The sequence below is a fragment of the Nicotiana attenuata genome, chromosome 2, assembly GCF_001879085.1.
Source record: "Nicotiana attenuata strain UT chromosome 2, NIATTr2, whole genome shotgun sequence".
Lineage (NCBI taxonomy): Eukaryota > Viridiplantae > Streptophyta > Magnoliopsida > Solanales > Solanaceae > Nicotiana > Nicotiana attenuata.
Window position 1 is genome coordinate 29,901,164 of NC_031990.1, and position 19,600 is coordinate 29,920,763.

Sequence of the window (19,600 nt, forward strand, 5' to 3'; positions counted from 1 at the left end):
AACCCCTCGCACCGGAATGACCGGCCGATGCGCTCTGCGCAGAAGAACCCTGAGCTGAATGGGCATATGATGAGCTCTGAGCTGGGAGGGCACTAAGTGAAGACTGGCCATGCTAGAAACCCTGATGACCGCGACCTGAAGACGCCCCACGATACTCGGGACGAGCTGACTGGTGAGGCCTGAAGGAACGACTTCTGCTCTGCTGAACCTGGCCCCAAGACGCAGCACCACTGAAGCTACCCGATCCTCGAGGCCTCTTGGCCTCCCTCTCTTGACGGCGGGCCGTCTCAATATCTCGAGCAATATCAACTGCATCCTCGAAGGTATGACTCAGGATCCTCTCTCGAGTCATCAGAATACGGATGGGATAAATGAGTCCGTCTACAAACCTTCTAATTCTCTCCCGATCAGTCGGGACGATCCATGGAGCATAACGAGCCAACTCAGAAAATCTCGCCTCATACTGAGACACGGTCATTTTCTCCCTGACGAAGCCACTCGAACTGTCTACGCAGCTCCTCCCTCTGAGACTGCGGCACCCACTTCTCCACGAAGAGAGTGGAGAACTCCTGCCATGACAAAGGCGCTGCACCTACCGGCCTACGCCGCTAATATGACTCCCACCAAGTGAAGGCTGCTCTTGATAACTGAAAGGTAGTAAATGATACCCCACTCGACTCCAAGATCCCTGCAGTCCGAAGCATACGTTGACACTTGTCGAGAAAACCCTGGGCATCCTCGCCCGGAACACCACTAAAAGTAGGAGGTGAGAGCCTGCTGAACCTCTCAAGACAACGCTGCTCATCGTCTGGCATAGCTGGAACCACATCACCCTGAACCGGGGCAACCGGCTGAACTGGGGTAACCTGCTGAGCTGGTGGCGCCTCTGGTGTCTGCAAACCTTGCACTACCTGCTCAGGCGTGCGAGTAGCGGGGGTCTGAAGACCACCCCCGGTCTGTGAGGTAGTTGCGGCAGTAGTGGCTGAGACTGCCTGAGCAAGGCCAGTGCAAACCGATAAAATCTGAGCTAGGGCCTCCTGGAGACCCGGAATCACAATAGGCACAGCTGGTGCCTGAGCAGGTGCTGCTGGAGCCTACAGCTGGAGGCTGGTCCTGAACGGGGGAAACTGGAGGATCTGCAGGTGCTGCCCCTGCTGCTTTGCCTCGACCACAACCACGACCGGGCCCACGGCCTCTAGTGGGTGGTAATGGTGGTTGTCCGCCACGTCCAGTAGCACAGGTTCTCGCCATCTGCGAGAAAATAGAATACAGAAGTTTAATTCTCGGATCAACAAAGTCGCACGACAAGAATTTCAAGAATTTGAAGTTTTCCTAAAGGTTCTGCAGCCTCTCGAGGATAAATACAGACGTCTCCGTACTGATCCGCGAGACTCTACTAAACCGGCTCATGATTCGCGAGACCAAGTAACCTAGGCTCTGATACCAACTTGTCACGACCCCAACCCGATCATGATGGCGCCCAGCACACTACTAGGCAAGCCCGACCATTTCCAATACTTTACCCAATTGATAACCAGAATTAAATAGATAAAACATCGAATCACCAAAACCATTTTTAAGTCAAGATCAAGAAATACTGATAAAACGCGGAAGTTTAACAAAATACAAAATACAGCCCAACCATGGACCCGGTGTCACGAACATGAGCCTCTAAATGTAGAATGACATCCTACTACAAAGTTTGTCTAAAATTCGATAACTAGGAAACAAAAGATGGGGATGGAGGGGAGAAATCTAAAGCTGCGAACGCAGTGCAGCTACCTCGATGCTATCGAAAGCTAAACTCTGCTCGTCCAAACTGGATCTACTCTGCCTGAGAAGAACCTGGATCTGCACGCAAGGTGTAGGGAGTAAAGTGAGTACTCCGACCCAGTGAGTAATAAACATAAATGCAGTCTGAAAGTAAGAAAACGCAGTAAATGCACAAGGTAACCTATATCTAACAGTTCGGATCAGTATCAGTGTAAACATGTAAAGCAATAATACAGTTAAGGAAATAATGCATGATAAGATGCAACACATATACCGGTACACTTTAGTACCCGCTGCGGCGTGCAGCCCGCTCCACATATTTAACGTCCACGGCGCTCACTGGGGGTGTGTACAGACTCCGGAGGGGCTCCTACAACCCAAGCGCAATATCAGCCATCTCGTGGCGTCAAACAGGCTCTCGGCCTCAAAATAAATATATCATCGCTGCGGCGTGCAGCCCGATCCATAACAAGGAAAAATCATCCTCACTATCGGGTCCTCGACCCATCTCAGTCAAATAAGTTCACAGCCACTCGGGCATGACATACTAAAGGGATCTCAGCCCTCATATCCTTTTCATTTAATATTCATGATAAAAAAACATAGTTCTTATTTTTATTTCAATAGTTGAAAGCATGACTGAGAGTATAATTATGCAAACGAGTGAGGAATACCAAAGAAAATCCCCTAAGGATTCTACAGGTCGGCACAAGGCCCCAAACATGGCAATAAGCCCAATTTACAGTGACAAGATATGCGTCTTAATCGCCAATATAGTGGAAATAACACTTGGGATGGACCAAGTCACAATCCCCATCAGTAAACGACCCCGCACTCGTCATAGAATGCGTGTCACGCCTCAATATAGCGTTACGATGTGAAAGTCCGGGGTTTCAAACCCTCAGAGCAGGATTTACATCAATTACTCACCTCAAGCCGGCCACAAGTCTAGCTCGCTATGCCTTTCCCTCGAAAATCAACCTCCTCGTGCGTAGAATCTGGTCAAAACCACAAGGAATACATCACAATAGGCTAAGGGAACAATACCCAATCGAAAACAATCGAGAAATAGCGAAAATCTCGAAACTAGCAAAACCTGAGCCCCGGGACCATTTCTCGAAAATCAGAAATTTTTATACCAAAATGTTCCTTATCTCGCCACGAGTCTATACATATCAAATCCACAAGAATCGGAGTCCATTTGACCCCTCAAATCCCTAGTTTAGCTCTTTAAGTTTCAAGCCCTAACCTCCATTTTTAACCTTTAATTCCTTGGATTTTCAGTGTTAATGCATGATTTTACACCATAATAACGTATTATAAGTCCAAGAATCCATATCTGATGAAAGCCCTCGAAACTCTCTTCAAAATCGCCCAAAACCCTCTTAGTCCGAAGTGGAAATGTTGTGTTCTTTCAAAAATTTGCGAAGGTTAAATTAAAAGGGTTCTGCCCAGTCCTTTTCACTTCTGCGACAAACTTACCGCTTCTGCGGCCTTCCCACCGCATCTGCGGTTTTCCTTAAGTCGCCCAGGACCGCTTCTGCGGTCCATAACCGCTTCTGTGGTGACCGCTTATGCGGACCCTAGTCCGGTTCTGCGAAAAATGCCAAAGCCCCAAAAACCGCACCTGCGATCTTCCCTACCGCATCTGCGGAACCGCCTCTGCGGTCCCTTTTCCGCAGATGCGGAAATACCAGATATCAGCAACCTTAAAACATGCCAAAACTCCAAAACTCTCCGTTTAACCACCCGAACTCACCCCGAGGCCCCCGGGACCTCAACCAAAAACACAGATGTGACCCAATACCTTACTCAAACTTGCTCAAACCGTCAAGACACTATAGTTAACATCAAAATCATCAAATTTTCCTCAAATCAAAGCCTAAGTTCAACCAAAACTTTCGAAACTCGCATTCGATCAAAAACCCGACCAAACGACGTCCGAATGACCTAAAATTTTGCACACATATCCAAAATCACCTAACGAAGCTACAGCTACTCACGGAATTCCATTCCGACCCTCGGATCAAAATCTCACCTACCAACCAGAATTCGCCAAAATACTAACTTCGCAAATTCAAGCCTAATTCTACACCGGACCTCCAAAATCACTTCCGATCACACTCCTAAGTCATAAATCATCCCCCTAAGCTAACCGAATCACCGGAATTCACTTCCGATCCCTCTAACTAAATAGTCAACTTCCGGTTGACTTTTTCAAAAACAAGCTTTCCATTAAGAGACTAAGTGTCTCATTTCCATCTAAAACCAATCCAATTCGACTCGATCACCTCAAATACCGATAATGAACCATAGAGAAACACAATATGGGGAAAACGGGGCGGTAACTCATGCGGCGACGGGCCGGGTCGTCACACTAGAACTACTTGTCGCCTTGCTATGAAATTCCATCTCTGAATATCTTCTTGCGGTTGCTGTGGATTTACATTGGGACTACGGATATGGGATTCCGGTAGCTCTCCCCTTGTTTGGTAGATCCCCCTGCACAGTTATATGGAACTACGGGAATGCACCCGGTATATTCCCCTAGTACCGGGCATTTACATTAGGGACTACGGATCGGGATTTCGGTAGATCCCCGCGCATTAATAGTTGGACTACGGGACGGTATCCCGGGAGATCCACTGGACAGTTATAAAAGGGACTACAGGACGGTATCCTAGGAGATCCTCGTTTGCTACTATTGGTATTGAGTTGTTCTTATTTCCGTGTTTACTCTGTTAATTGTATATTTGTTGTTGCCTTGTATAGCCTGTCTTATTCCACTGCTGTACTCATTTACACTACTTACTCTACACTGTTAAATCTTATATTTATTTAACCTCAGTAGGGCCCTGACCTTCCTCGTCACTACCCGACCGAGGTTAGGCTTGGAACTTACTGAGTACCGCTGTGGTGTACTCATGCCCTTTCTGCGCATATTTTTCATGTGCAAATCCAGGTACTTCTGCACAGGCTTACCATCCTTGAGGCATGGAGAGCTTTTGGAGGCTTTGAGGTACATCTGCCGCGTCCGGAGATCGAAGAGTCTCCATCTTTATTCTATCTTGTAGTATTAGCCCTTCTATCATACTGTTGAAGTAGACATTCTCGAGTTAGATTATTTTACTATATTCCTTTCAGCTTGTGTTCCCGTGAGTTTTCGGGTTTTGGGATAGTGACGTAGAAGTTTGAGATATTTTACTGTATATGCCGAGCGTCATTCTATATACCGTTCCTTTTAGTTATTCTTAGTTTTAGATTTATATTTCCGCAAGTTTCGATTTGTTTTCCGCACTTGTTAGGCTTACCTGGTCGTAGAGACTAGGTACCGTCACGACAGTTCACGGAGGGCGAATGGGATCGTGACACTTCCTTGTTCTCCGGGTGGGTGCCTGATTGGCAAAATTTGAACTGTATTCCCTTGCTCTCCAGGTGGGCGCCTTATTGCCAAAACTTGAACTGCTTTTCCTCGTAACTTGAAGCTAAGTCCATTTCATTTAAAAAATAAATAAGGTAAACTAACTAGAAGTTATCTAAATTTGACACTTATCCTAACTATATAAAAATCTCAATAGCAAGAACAAAAAGAATCCAGACAAATTATAAACCAAATGTAAGTGCGTTAGCTGATTTTGAAGATAATATAATGAAGCTGCTTTGAAGAGAAAGGAAATCATATTTTGAAGACAAAAGCTAATGTCTGCATATCATCTTTTGGTGTAATTTAGAGCTAGTAAGTGATGTTGAACTTTGGTAGACTTTATTAGTTCCATGCATAATTAGAAGGAAACTATGTTTTGGTTTCTACTTTTTCGGATGTAATCTACAACACCAATTTAGTGCTGATATAGAACTTACCTTTTGCTAAAAGAATATAAGTATATTGAATATAACTAATTAAACATGACTATTTGGTAACCCAATTAGATTATTTTTTTCTCATAATGATGGTGTCCGGGCGAACATGCAGGCATCTCTGCACAATTATTGGGTAACTCTGTCTGTTAATACTTATAATGTTGAAAAAGAATCAACATTTTTTGTAATTTCACATGATTTCAGCACATCCCTAAAAGAGCCTGTAACCTTACCTCTTTTTTTAAGTCTATAAATTGTTATTTTCTGGCGAATTATCTATCAATATTTAATAATCTATATCCATGAATAACAAGAAACCGCCGTTGTTGTTATTGTTGTTGTTGCTGAAGATAGTTATAGCTCGACAAAGGCGTTAGTTGGCCTAAATTTGAGGGATTTCTTCTATTTGAGCTTAACTCTAGTTTCCCAAAGTTAGAGTGTTTTTCACTTTAGCACCTATCTCTAGGACTCAATTTACAAGAAGTCTATAGGAAGTAACGCAGAGCTTTGTGCTGATCACCAATTTTGTAACTTGGGTTTTCCACAAAGATATTATGAGGTAAAGGGGTCTTAAAGTTGTTCACTCTCCCCACTTTTGCATGACCTCAAGTTGAATTTAAAAGAGTGACAATATTCTTGAACTTGTGCTTCTCCAGTTTTTCTAAAAAAAAATTCCTATACTGATTCTGATCATGGGGCTTAGATTAAAGACTAATAATTCTATGACAAGTTTCAAATGCAGCCTTGTTAGCTATTTCTATTTCTTCCATTTTTGATTTCACCTCTCTCAACCCAAAAAACATAAATATGAAAGGGAGAAAAGGAGGAAAAGCAAAGAAAGCATAAACTTTAATTTCTAAAATCAAAAGACATGAACCCAAAACACAAACAACAGCATCCACTACGACGCCTTAGTCCCAAACAAGTTAAGCTCCGTTGTATATGAATCCTCACTGCTCTCAACCGAAAAATAAAATACACCCCCTCAAAATATAGGATACAATCAACCTGAAAATTACGAGACAAAGGAAGGAAGGAAAATAGAAGCAGTGGAAATCATGATCACAATACCAGCTAAAATATTAAGATTGAACTATATGAATGAAATTACAGAAAATAAAACATACCCAGATGAGAAATCAGCATGAAAAAAGCAGTTATTGCCTTGATAAAGGAAAAAATCATAGCAATTGGATCTTTACACATTTAAAAAAATAAACCAACCTTTGCAGTTAAAGATTGTACTTTTGAAGTCACTGTATCCAATCCTTCTTTCATCTCCTTTAATACTGTAACTAACTGAAGAGCTTGCCTGTATCATTCTTGCACATTCAAAAATTTCAATATTATGTGCTCCATTATTACCAGAACCCTAATTACCAACAAAAAAGGAGAATTCACCTGCTTATTTTTTCGCTCGTCTCGAGAGATGTATTAGGCTCTGCCATATTTCACTATCGCTGTTGCTGTGAAAAAAGTTTTCCGCTAGTAACAATTGCAGTTTCTTGTTAGGAGGAGATGAAGCTGAAACACAGGTTTTTGATGGCGAAGCAGGTTTGTATTGGGACTATGTAATTGGGCTTGTCCATCCTTTTATGGGGCCGAAGTCCACAAATAGCCATTTAAGGACCCATATTTAAATAATAGTCAAATTTTACAAAATTTCTAAAGCTTAATTAGGGCTGTGCATAATTTGGTAAATACCGAATTACCATATCGAAACTAAAAATTTAGGTATTTGGTATTCGGTATGGTATTTAGTTTAATTTTTAAAAATAATTGGTATTGGGTAGGGCTGGCAATTTGAGCCCAAACCCATTTAACCCCCTAGAGATCAATGGGTTGGGCTACAAATATTTTAGCCCATGGGTCAATTTGGGTTGAGCCCAAGTTAACCCATTATTTTTTATAGCCCATTCTGACCCATTTAACAGCCCAAATACAACTCATGAAACTCACCCAAAATAAATGATCTCAACCCAATTTATCTAGAAATTTACTTAGTTGCCCCAATTTTTTTTTATTTTGTATTTTTAATTTTCTTTTCTTTTGTTTTTCTACACTACCCACTCACCTTATCCCCCCCCTCCCCCCCGCAAACTCCCAAAAAAATTTTACTTTTTTTTTACTCTCAATTTTATGTTTTTTTATTTTTCTGTGCCACCCTACCCCCCAGCGCAAACCCCTTCAAAAAAAAAAAAATTCACTATAATTTTTTTTTTGCATTTTCAATTTTTTGCACCCCCTACCCCTACCTCCCCCCCCCCCCCCACAAACTCCCAAAAAAAATTTACTTTTTTTTGCATTTTTCATTTTTTATATTTTTTGTTTTTCTGCACCACCCCTATCTACCCCTAACCCCCCTCCCCACCCACTCCCGCAAACCTCGTAAAATTTTTTTTTTTTTGAAATTTTTCTGATAATTTTAATTTTCTGTTTTATGTGTTTTTCTGCCCCACCCACCCACCCCACCCCCACCTGTAAAATATTTTTCAACTTATATATTTTAAGGTAATTTTTTTTTATGCAAGATGGGCATGGTTCTAAAACATGGGTCAAGTTAGGCGGGTTGGGTTATGACGCATTGTTTAGCCCATCTTGACCCAGCCCATCTTAACCCAAGTACACTTTGGGTTGGGTTGGGCAATGGTCCATTTATTGACCTAACCCATCTTGACCCGCCCAAATTCAACCCAATCCGCTCATTTGCCATCCCTAGTATTGAGTATTTTAAAATGAGGGTCATAGACTAGGTGATTGGATGGCACACCTCAATTTTATTAAGGGAAAAAGTATTTAACTACGGATGTTTGTATTCACATTCAAAATTTTCAATATTATGTGCTCCATTATTACCAGAACCCTAAAATACCAACAAAAAAGGAGAATTCACCTGCTTATTTTTTCGCTCGTCTCGAGAGATTATTAGGCTCTGCCATATTTTACTATCGCTATTGCTCTGAAAAAAGTTCTCCGCTGGTAACAATGGCGGTTTCTTTTTAGGAGGAGATGAAGCCTAAACGCAGGTTTTTGATGGCGAAACAGGTTTGTATTGGGACTATGTAATTGGGACTGTCCATCCTTTTATGGGGCCAAAGTCCACAAATAGCCATTTAAGGACCCATAATTAAATAATAGTCAAATTTTACAAAATTTCTAAAGTTTAATTAGGGTTGTGCATAATTTGGTAAATACCGAATTACCGTATCGAAACTGAAAATTTTGGTATTTGATATTCGATATGGTATTTGGTATTCGGTATGGTATTTGATTTAATTTTTAAAAAATAATTGGTATTGGGTAGGGGTGGCAATTTGAGCCCAAACTCATCTGACCCGCCTTGAGATTAATGGGTTGGGCTACAAATATTTTAGCCCATGGGTCAATTTGGGCCGAGCCCAAGTTAACCCATTATTTTTTATAGCCCATTCTCACCCATTAAACAGCGCAAATACAACTCATGAAACTCACCCAAAATAAATGATCTCAACCCAATTTATCTAGAAATTTACTTAGTTGCCCCAATTTTTTTTTTTATTTTATATTTTTAATTTTCTTTTCTTTTGTTTTTCTACACCACCCACTCACATTATCCCCCCTCTCCCCACAAACTCCCCAAAAAAAATTTGTGTACTCTCAGTTTTCTATTTTTTTTATTTTTCTGCGCCACCCACCCACCCTACCTCCCCCCACCCCCGAGCGCAAACCTCCTCAAAAATAAAAAATTCACTATATTTCTTTTTTGTATTTTCAATTTTCTGCACCCCCTTCCCCTACCCCCTACCCCCCCCCCAATCCCAAAAAAATTCTTTTTTTGGTGGTTTCCATTTTTTTATTTTCTGCACCACCCCCTACCTACCCCCTAACCTCCCCACTCCCGCAAACCCCGTCAATTTCTTTTTTAACTTTTTATAATTTCAATGTTCTATTTTATGCGTTTTTCTGCCCCACCCACCCATCCCACCCCCACCCGTAAAATATTTTTCAACTTATATATTTTAAGGTAAAAGATTTTTTTATGCAAGATAAGAATGGTTCTAAAATATGGGTCAAGTTAGGCGGGTTGGGTTATGACCCATTGTTTAACCCATTTTGACCCAGCTCATCTTAACCCAAGTACACTTTGGGCTGGGTTGGGCAATGATCCATTTATTGACCTAACCCATCTTGACGCACCCAAATTCAACCCAACCCACCCATTTGCCACCCCTAGTATTGGGTATTTTAAAATGAGGGCCATAGACTAGGTGATTGGATGGCACACCTCAATTTTATTAAGGAAAAAAGCATTTAACTACGGATGTTCGTATTTAAAATTAATTTGATATTAAGTATCGCGATCACACCATAGGAACCATACCCGCAGACATAAGTTTGCGACTTATCAACATAATCATGGAATATTACTTCAAGTTGCAAGCACACTAGCTGTCACACTAATCATTGAATTCCAACATATTCTCTCGTCTCTCTATCTGCTAAATTGTCAATTTCAAAATTTCTTCTCCATTTTCAATTTGGCATTCCACATCCCATTAAATTGTTAAGCTAATCAATAATATCTACCTTTAAGCTCAAATAGGAGATTATACATTCAATTTGATTAACTAAATCAACTGTCACACTAAGGCAAAATTTACTCTATTCAATAGTCAAGCATCAATGAACTCATAAAATCATATCAGACAAAACATAATATATAAGCTTTAAAGGAACAAAGACTAGGGAAGAATTTTGACCTCGGTTTGCAATATAAAACTCGAATCAAACTGATCTGACCTCGACAGGCGATGGACTGGCCGAACCTCGTCGGAGAAACTCAAATCAAAGCAATTTTGGTTCTGAAAATGCTCATCACCAGAAAATTTGGACAGCGATAACTCGACGGAACCCAAATCTGTCCGGCAAACTTGAACGGAACTGAACATACCCAATGAACGGATCTAGCAACCTACGAACGGGATTTAACGAAACTCGAACTTAACTGAAACGCCGTTGTTTTTCGACGACAACCAAAGAACGAGAAGAAAAAGAAGAAACTTTTCCTCACTGTTGCTGCTCTCGTTTGGACTGAAAATAGTAGCCAGTGGTCGCTGGTTATTTAGAGAAGGGCTGGTGTCCTCTGGTGGATAGCGTGATGATGTTGCCGGCAGCGTCGCCACTCACTGGTGATCAGTTCCGGCGAGGCAACAACTGTTGGTGTTGTCTTGTCGGCGATGGCTAAGAGTTGGAGTTGAGCTAAAGGTTGATGGTTCTTCTAGGGTTAGGCTGCTATGTGTGTGTTTCTAGTTTCATGAGGAAGAAGAAGTAAAGTGTGGGGGGGGGGGGGGGGGGGCGGAGGGGGTCTATTTTCGTAATAGGAAAGAGAAGGGGAGGAGTCAGTGTCAGTGGTCAGTGGTCAGATGATTGTAGTAGAGGAAGGGAACTAGTTAGCAATTTTGCTACCAAAGATGGCCGCCGTTTTTCAGCTTTTTGTTTTAGGATTTTCGGGTCCAAGTTTTAGAAATCACGGCTGAAGAGTGTTCCCTTCCTTAGGTCTCTAGGCTAGGTCTTTTTATAGGTTTAGGGTTTTAGGGTTATATTTAGGTTAGGGGGTATGGGCCTAGGAATTATGGGCTAGGTCCGAAAACTAAGTTTAAAAAATGGGCTGTTTGAGCCCACATTTTATTGTTGCTCCGTGAACAACACTAAAATACGATCTCATTTACTAATTAATCCTATTTAAGTAAAATAACTATTAAAATAAGATGAACCGTTAAAACAAACCTATTTTTCTTTGTATTTTCAAATATCATATTAAAATAAAAATAAGGTACTATATTTTTTTGCATCTTTTAGTTTTACGAAAAGTAATAAAATAAAAGCAACTAAAAAGAAGAAATATTTTTTTAATTTTTATTTTTTGATAAAATAAAGTAAAAGGGTCAAAACTAGTTAAAATAACTATATTAGACCTAAACTAAATATTTAAATACAAAAATGTGTAAAATCTTGGGGAAGGTCAAAAATCACATGTCTACAGCTGCCCCTCTTTGACTGGAAACGCGAAAAGTTTTCAGACAAAGAACGACTAGACAAGGTTTTTGACCCGACCCTTATTTAGAGAGACTGAATTGTTGATCATCTCGGATTTTTGACTTGCACTCTTGCCGCGAGCTTCTTTTTTTGCTGACTTGAATTGCATTCTGAAGTGAATACCCTTATTCTACAGGTAAGTACCTGATTGCCAATACTCGAACTGTCTTCCTTCGATACTTGGACTGCATTCCCTTGTTCTCCAGGTGGGCATCGATTGCTGACCTTGAACTATTTTTCCTTAAACTGCCTTCTTGTGACGACCCGACCGGTCGTCTTAAGAATTAACACCCCGATCCCCTATTAACTTCTTTCCCCAAGTTTATTTCTGCTATTTTGATTTGCCGAGATGTTCGGTTTTGAGTTTCGGAGAGTTTTAGGACACTTAGTCCCTAATGAGAGCTTAAGTGTTGGAAAATTAACCATAGTCAGAACAGTGTGAAGACAGCCTCATAATGGAATTCCGATGGTTTCGTTAGCTCCGTTAGGTTATTTCGGTCTTAGGAGCGTGTTTGGAATCGATTTGGAGGTCTGTAGCTCATTTAGGTTTGAAATGCCGAAAGTTGGATTTTTGAGGTTTCCGGTCCGATAGTGAGATTTTGATCCGAGGGTCGGAATGGAATTTCGGAAGTTGGAGTAGCTCCGTAGTGTTTAATGTGCCGTGCGTGCAAAGTTTCAGGTCATTCGGACGAAGTTTGGTAGACTTTTTGATCGAAAATGTGTTTTTAGAGTTTTTGAAATTCTTAAGGTTGAATCCGATGAAAATAGGTGTTTTGAACGTTCCGAAGGTTGGAAAAAGTTTGAATGATGTTATGCGATATGTTCGTAGGTTTGGTTGAGGTCCCGGGGCCTAGGGTGTGTTTCGGATGCTCAACAGGTCATTTTTAGAACTTATTGAATTGCAGAAAACTGTCAGCTGGTATCCTTCTTCGCGTTCGCGTTCACGTCTTCTCCTCCGCGTTCGAAGAGCAATCTTGGAGGAGGAACTTGTTGTTCTTCGCATTCGCGTTAAGCCTCCCGCGTTCGCGATGGTTTGCCTTTTTCCTTCTTCGCATTCGCACCCAACCCCTCACATTCGCATAGTAGAATTTGGCACTGAGGGGCTGTGGCTATTTTCTTCTCCGCGTTCGCGACCCAGTCTCCGCGTTCGCGAAAGCCCCTGCTCTTTACCCTCCGCGTTCGTGACCCTTATCTCGCATTTGCGATGGCCTTTTTCTTGGCAGCTTCAGTTCCTTCTTCGCGAACGCGATTGTCCTTCCGCATTCGCGATGCACAAATTACCTGGGCAGATCATTAAAATTACCAAATCGAGGGTTTAAGCTTATTTTCAAAATTTCGAATTTGGGAGCTCGGGAGGGGCGACTTTTGAAGACTTCCACCTGGGCAACTTGGGTAAGTGATCTCTATCCAACTTAGATCAATTTCCATGATTCCTAACTTGAATCTAGCCCTTAAATTTCGAATTTGTTGGAAAAATTTGGGAAAAATTGGATAAACTTCATAGACCGAATTATTGGGTTTTAATATGGTTGTTGATATCCGATTTGAGAGATTTTTATATGAATAGACTCGTGTGAGTGTGAAAATTCTGAAAATATCAATTTCACCCGATTCCGAGACGTGGGCCTAAGGGGCATTTTGGTCATTTTATATACTTTCGCGCATTAGCTTAGAATTTAATTATAGATTCAGCTTCTTGAAGTATTATTTACATTATGAACTTGAATTGAATAGATTTGGGCCATTTGGAGTCAAATACTTGTGGCAAGAACGTGGTTTCTAGTTGATTTTGAGACGATTCGAGGTAAGTGGCTTGTCTAACCTTGTGTGGGGGACCTTCCCCTTAGGATTGGTACATTTGATAATTGAATTGCCTTGTGCGTGAGGTGACGAGTGCGTAACTAAAAATCCGGTTTTCTTAAAGTATTCCTTAGCATGTTTCTTTTCCTGCTTTTTTGTATTTACAAACTTAGCCTGTTGTTAGTTAGAAGAGCATGTTTAGTTGACTTAAATTGCCTTGAGTGCATTACGTGAAGCATGTTAGGCTAGAACTACTTGTCGCCTTGCTATGAAATTCCATCTTTGAATATCTTCTTCCGGTTGCTGTGTATTTATATTGGGATTACGGATGTGGGATTCCGGTAACTCCCCCCTTGTTTATTTACTTTGGGACTACGGGTTAGATTCCCGGTAGATCCCCCTGCACAGTTATATGGAACTATGGGAATGCACCCGGTAGATTCCCCCAGTACTGGGTATTTACATTTGGGACTACGGATCGGGATTCCGATAGATCACCACGCATTAATAGTTGGACTACGGGACGGTATCCCGGGAGATCCACTAGACAGTTATAAAAGGGACTACAAGACGGTATCCTGGGAGATCCTCGTTGCTACTATTGGTATTGAGGTGTTCTTATTTTCGTGTTTACTCTGTTCGTTGTATATTTGTTGTTGCATTGTATAACCTGTCTTATTCCACTGCTGTACTCATTTACACTGCTTACTCTACAGTGTTAAATCTTATATTTATTTAACCTCGGTAGGGCCCTGACCTTCCTCACTACCCGATCGAGGTTAGGCTTGACACTTACTGAGTACCGTTGTGGTGTACTCGTGCCCTTTCTGCGCATGTTTTTCATGTGCAGATCCAGGTACTTCTGCACAGGCTTGCCATCCTTGAGGTAGGGAGAGCTTTTGGACACTTCGAGGTACATCTTCCGCGTCCGCAGACCGAAGAGTCTGCATATTTATTCTATCTTATAGTATTAGCCCTTCTATCATACTGTTGATGTATACATTCCGGAGTTAGAGCATTTTACTATATTCCTTTTAGCTTGTGTTCCCGTGAGTTTTCGAGTTTTGGGATAGTGATGTAGAAGTTTTAGATATTGTGCTTTATATACCAAGCGGCATTCTATATACCGTTCCTTTTAGTTATTCTTAGTTTTAGATTTATATTTCCGCAAGTTTCGATTTGTTTTTCGCACTTATTAGGCTTACCTAGTCGTAGAGACTAGGTGCCGTCACGACAGTTCACGGAGGGCGAACTGAGGTCGTGACAAGTTTGTATCATAGCTCTAGGTTCGTAGGAGTCACGGAACACAGGCCGGTTTATTAGAGTCTCGCTGATCGGTACGGAGACGTCTGTACTTATCTACAAGAGGCTATGTAACTGTTAGGAAAAAAATTCTACTTCATTGATTTCCTTGTCGTGCGATATTTTGACATCACAATTCTAATCTTCTGTCTTCTATTCTCTCACAGATGGTGAGGACACGTGCTACTCGAGATGATCAGGCACCCGCGCCTCCTACTGCAGCCGTCAGAGGCAGGGTCCAGGCTAGAGGTCGAGGACGCGCACGTGGTGCAGCCAGAGCAGCTGCGCGAGCTGCCGTTGAGGTACCACCTGCAGTTCCAGCCGGAGTCCAAGCACCTGATACGCCTACTACTGCTACCACTACTCTAGCTCTTCAGGAGACTCTGGCACAGTTCATGAGCATGTACACCACTTTGGCTCAGGCAGGGTTTCTTCTCCTCGGTGCAACTACATCCCAGGCTGGGGGAGGAGCACAGACTCCCGCCGCCCGCACTCCTGAGCAGCGAGTACCTGTTGAGCAGGTTCCCGAGGTTATTCCTGTACCACATGCAGTGCCAGTTGAGCCCGAGGATAGGGCATCGGCTTCCGAGGATGAGCAGTGGAGGCTTGAGAGGTTCAAGAAGTACAAGCCTCCTGTATTTTGTGGTCTAGCATCGTAGGATGCTTTGGGATTTCTTGATGAGTGTTACCGCATTCTCCGTACCGTGGGTATTTCAGGATCCAACATAGTTTCTTTCACTACCTTCCAGCTTCGAGGGGCCGCCTATGAGTGGTGGCGCACTTATCAGTTAGACAGTCCAGATGAGGCTGCTTCACTGACTTGGGGTCAGTTTTTAGATCTGTCCCTGAGGGAGTATGTTCCTCAGAGCCTCAGCGACACATGGCGCGCAGAGTTAGAGCATTTGCGCCAGGGTACTATGACTGTTTCAGAGTATGTTATCCATTACACCAGTTTGGCTAGGTCTACTATCCGCGAGAGGGTTCGCCGGTTTATTGAGGGCCTTATTCCTAGCATCAGATCTAACATGAATCGTGAGTTGGAGATGGATATTTCTTATCAGCAGGTGGTGAGCATTTCTAGGAGGATTGAGGGTATGCATGCTAGGGAGAGAGAGGAGAGGGAGGCCAAGAGGTCTCGAGAGTCGGACCATTATTCTGGTGCCCGTACCCCAGCTGCAGGTTGTCATGGTAGGGGCTATATGAGTCGCCTTGTTCATTCAGCTCTTCCAGTAGCCAGTAGTGCTCCAGCTCTTCCTAGATCCTAGGAGCCTTATTACGCACCTCCGGTTTCTAGCGCGCCTCTTGCGCGCGGTGCTTTCCGAGGTCAGTCCAGCAGACCTGGCCCAAGCCAGTCACAGCCACCACGTCCTCCCAGAGCTTGTTTTGACTGCAGTGATACACGCCATATGGTGAGGGATTGCCCCAGACTTGGGAGGGGTGCACCCCCGCAGACTTCTCAGGCACAGCGTGCCCCGCAGAGTTCTCAGGCCATGGTTCCAGCTCTAGTTGCTACCCCACCTGCTCAGCCGTCTAGAGGTGGAGGTCGGGGAGGTAGAGGTCGCCCTCGAGGGGGATGCCAGGCCAGATACTATGCCATGCCTGCCCGTATAGAGGCTATTGCCTCCGATTCTGTCATCACATGTATTATATTGGTTTGCCACATATATGCATCGGTTCTACTCAATCCAGGCTCTACTTACTCTTATGTGTCTTCTTATTTTGCTCCGCATTTGGGTGTATCTCCGGATTCTTTGAGTTCTCCACTTTATGTTTCTACTCATGTGGGAGATTCACTTGTTGTGGACCGCGTTTATCGGTCGTATTTGGTTGCTCTTCGTGGTTTTGAGACCAGAGCCGATTTGTTATTATTCAGCATGGTTGATTTCGATATTATCTTGGGCATGGACTAGTTGTCGCCCCATTATGCTATTCTTGATTGTCACGCCAAAACCGTGACGCTGGTTATGCTAGGTATACCGCGTATTGAGTGGAGGGGTACCTTAGATCATACTCCCAGTAGAGTTATTTCCTTCCTTAAGGCTTAACGTATGGTTGAGAAGGGATGTGATGCGTATTTAGCTATGTGAGGGATGTCAGTATTAATACCCCTTCAGTTGATTCAGTCCCAGTAGTGCGGGATTATCCCGATGTGTTTCCAGCTGACCTTCCAGGCGTGCCTCCTGATAGAGATATTGATTTTGGCATTGATCTATTGTCGGGCACTCATCCCATTTCTATTCCTCCGTATCGTATGGCTCCTCCTGAGTTGAAGGAGTTGAAGGATCAGTTATAGGAACTGCTTGATAAGGGTTTTATTCGGCCCAGTATTTTACCTTGGGGTGCTCTTGTCTTGTTTGTGAAGAAAAATGATGGTTCTATGCGTATGTGTATTGATTATCGCCAGTTGAACAAGGTTACAGTGAAGAACCATTATCCTTTGCCTCGTATTGATGATCTATTTGACCAGTTTCAAAGCGCACGAGTGTTTTCTAAGATTGATTTGCGCTCAGGTTACCATCAGTTGAATATTCAGGAGCCAGATATCCTGAAGATCAGGACCCGGTATGGCCATTACGAGTTTCTTGTTATGTCATTTGGGCTGACCAATGCCCCAACAACTTTTATGCATTTGATGCACAATGTATTCCGGCCATATCTTGACTCTTTTGTCATTCTCTTTATTGATGACATCGCCATAGGCCTCTCCGATGCTGGTAAATATGACAAACTCCCCAAACTCTCCGCCCGGCGACTCAAGGAATCATCCACTACATTGGCCTTGCTCGGGTGATATAAAATAGTGATGTCATAATCCTTCAGCAAATCTTACCACCTCCTCTAGAGAAAATTTAGATCCATTTGCTTGAACAAATGCTGCAAGCTCCGATGGTCAGTGTAAATCTCACAGGGCACACCGTATAGATAATGGCGCCAAATCTTCTGGGCGTGTACAATGGCAGCTAACTCAAGATCATGGACATGATAATTCTTCTCATGTATCTTCAACTGTCTGGACGCGTTGGCAATCACCCTACCGTCCTGCATCAATACCGTTCCAAGGCCAACTCTCGAGGCATCACAATAGACAGTATAGGACCCTGAACCTGTAGGCAATATCAAAACTGGGGCCGTAGTCAAAGTTGTCTTGAGCTTCTGAAAGCTCGCCTCACACTCTTCCGTCCACTGGAACGGAGATCGATGAAAATCCCTCCACAAAACGACGGTAGTAACCTGCCAAACCAAGGAAACTGCGGATCTCTGTAGCTGAGGATGGTCTGGGCAACTCTGCATTGCCTCTACCTTCTTTGGATCCACCCGAATACCCTCACTCGATACCACGTGGCCTAAGAACACCAAGGAATCCAACCAGAACTCACATTTCGAAAACTTTGCATATAACTTCTTTTCCCTCAAAGTTTGAAGTACTGTCCTCAGATGCTGCTCATGATCTTCTCGACTCCGGGAATATACCAGATGGATGTTCAGGACTTGGACAGCCAGTTTGTGAGATTGGATCTTTCGGAGCCTAGTCGGGTTCTAGATTGTATGGTTTCTCGGTCTTCCTTATTTGATCGTATCAGGGAGCGGCAGTATGATGACCCTCATTTGCTTGTCCTTAAGGACAAAGTTCAGCACAGTGATGCCAGAGATGTGACCATTGGCAAGGATGGAGTATTGAGGATGCAGGGTCGGGTTTGTGTACCCAATGTTGATGGGCTTCAAGAGCTGATTCTAGAGGAGGCTCACAATTCGCGGTATTCCATTCATTCGGGTGCCGCGAAGATGTATCAGGACTTGAGGCATCACTATTGGTGGAAGCGGATGAAGAAAGATATAGTTGGGTTTGTAGCTCGGTGCCTCAATTGTCAGCAGGTGAAGTATGAGCACTAGAGACCGGGTGGATTGCTTCAGCAGATAGAGATTCCGGAGTGGAAGTGGGAGCGTATCACCATGGATTTTGTATATGGACTCCCACGGACTTTTAAGAAGTTCTATGCCATTTGGGTTATTGTGGATCGACTGACCAAGTCCGCTTATTTTATTCCTATGTGTACCACTTATTCTTTGAAGCGGTAGGCGGAATTTATATCCGGGAGATTGTTCGTCTGCATGGTATTCCAGTTTCTATCATTTCAGACAGAGGTACTCAGTTCACATCGTGGTTCTGGAGAGCCGTTCAGCAAGAGTTAGGTACTCGGGTGGAGTTGAGCACGACATTTCACCCTCAGATGGACGGACAGTCCGAGCGCACTATTCATATTCTTGAGGATATGCTCCGTGCGTGTGTGATAGAGTTTGGGGGTTCTTGGGATCAGTTCTTGCCATTGGCGGAGTTTGCTTACAACAACAGTTATCAGTCCAGTATTCAGTACGGACATCTGCCCATGTAGTTGCCTAGAACTCGAGCAGGCTTTTTTCAGTTTTAGGGAGGCGTCGGAGCTCCTCGGGTTCAGCCCCTTAGTAAATGCCTCAGCTGCCCATTCATCTGGCACGGCCGGTAGCAACATCCTTTCCTTCTGAAACCTGGTCACGAACTCCCCTAACAATTCGGACTCTCCTTGCGCAATTCTGAATATGTCGGCTTTCTAGGCATGTACCTTCCTGGCCCCGGCATGGGCCTTGATGAAAGAATCCGTGAGCATCTCAAAGGAATCTATTGGGTGCTCGGGTAAAAAGTGAATACCATGTCAGGTCCCCCTTGTCGAGGGTTTCCCCCGAATTTCTCAGCAGGACCGACTCACTATTGTGTGAAGCTAAGTCATTTCCTTCACCTCCATTGTACTAGGTG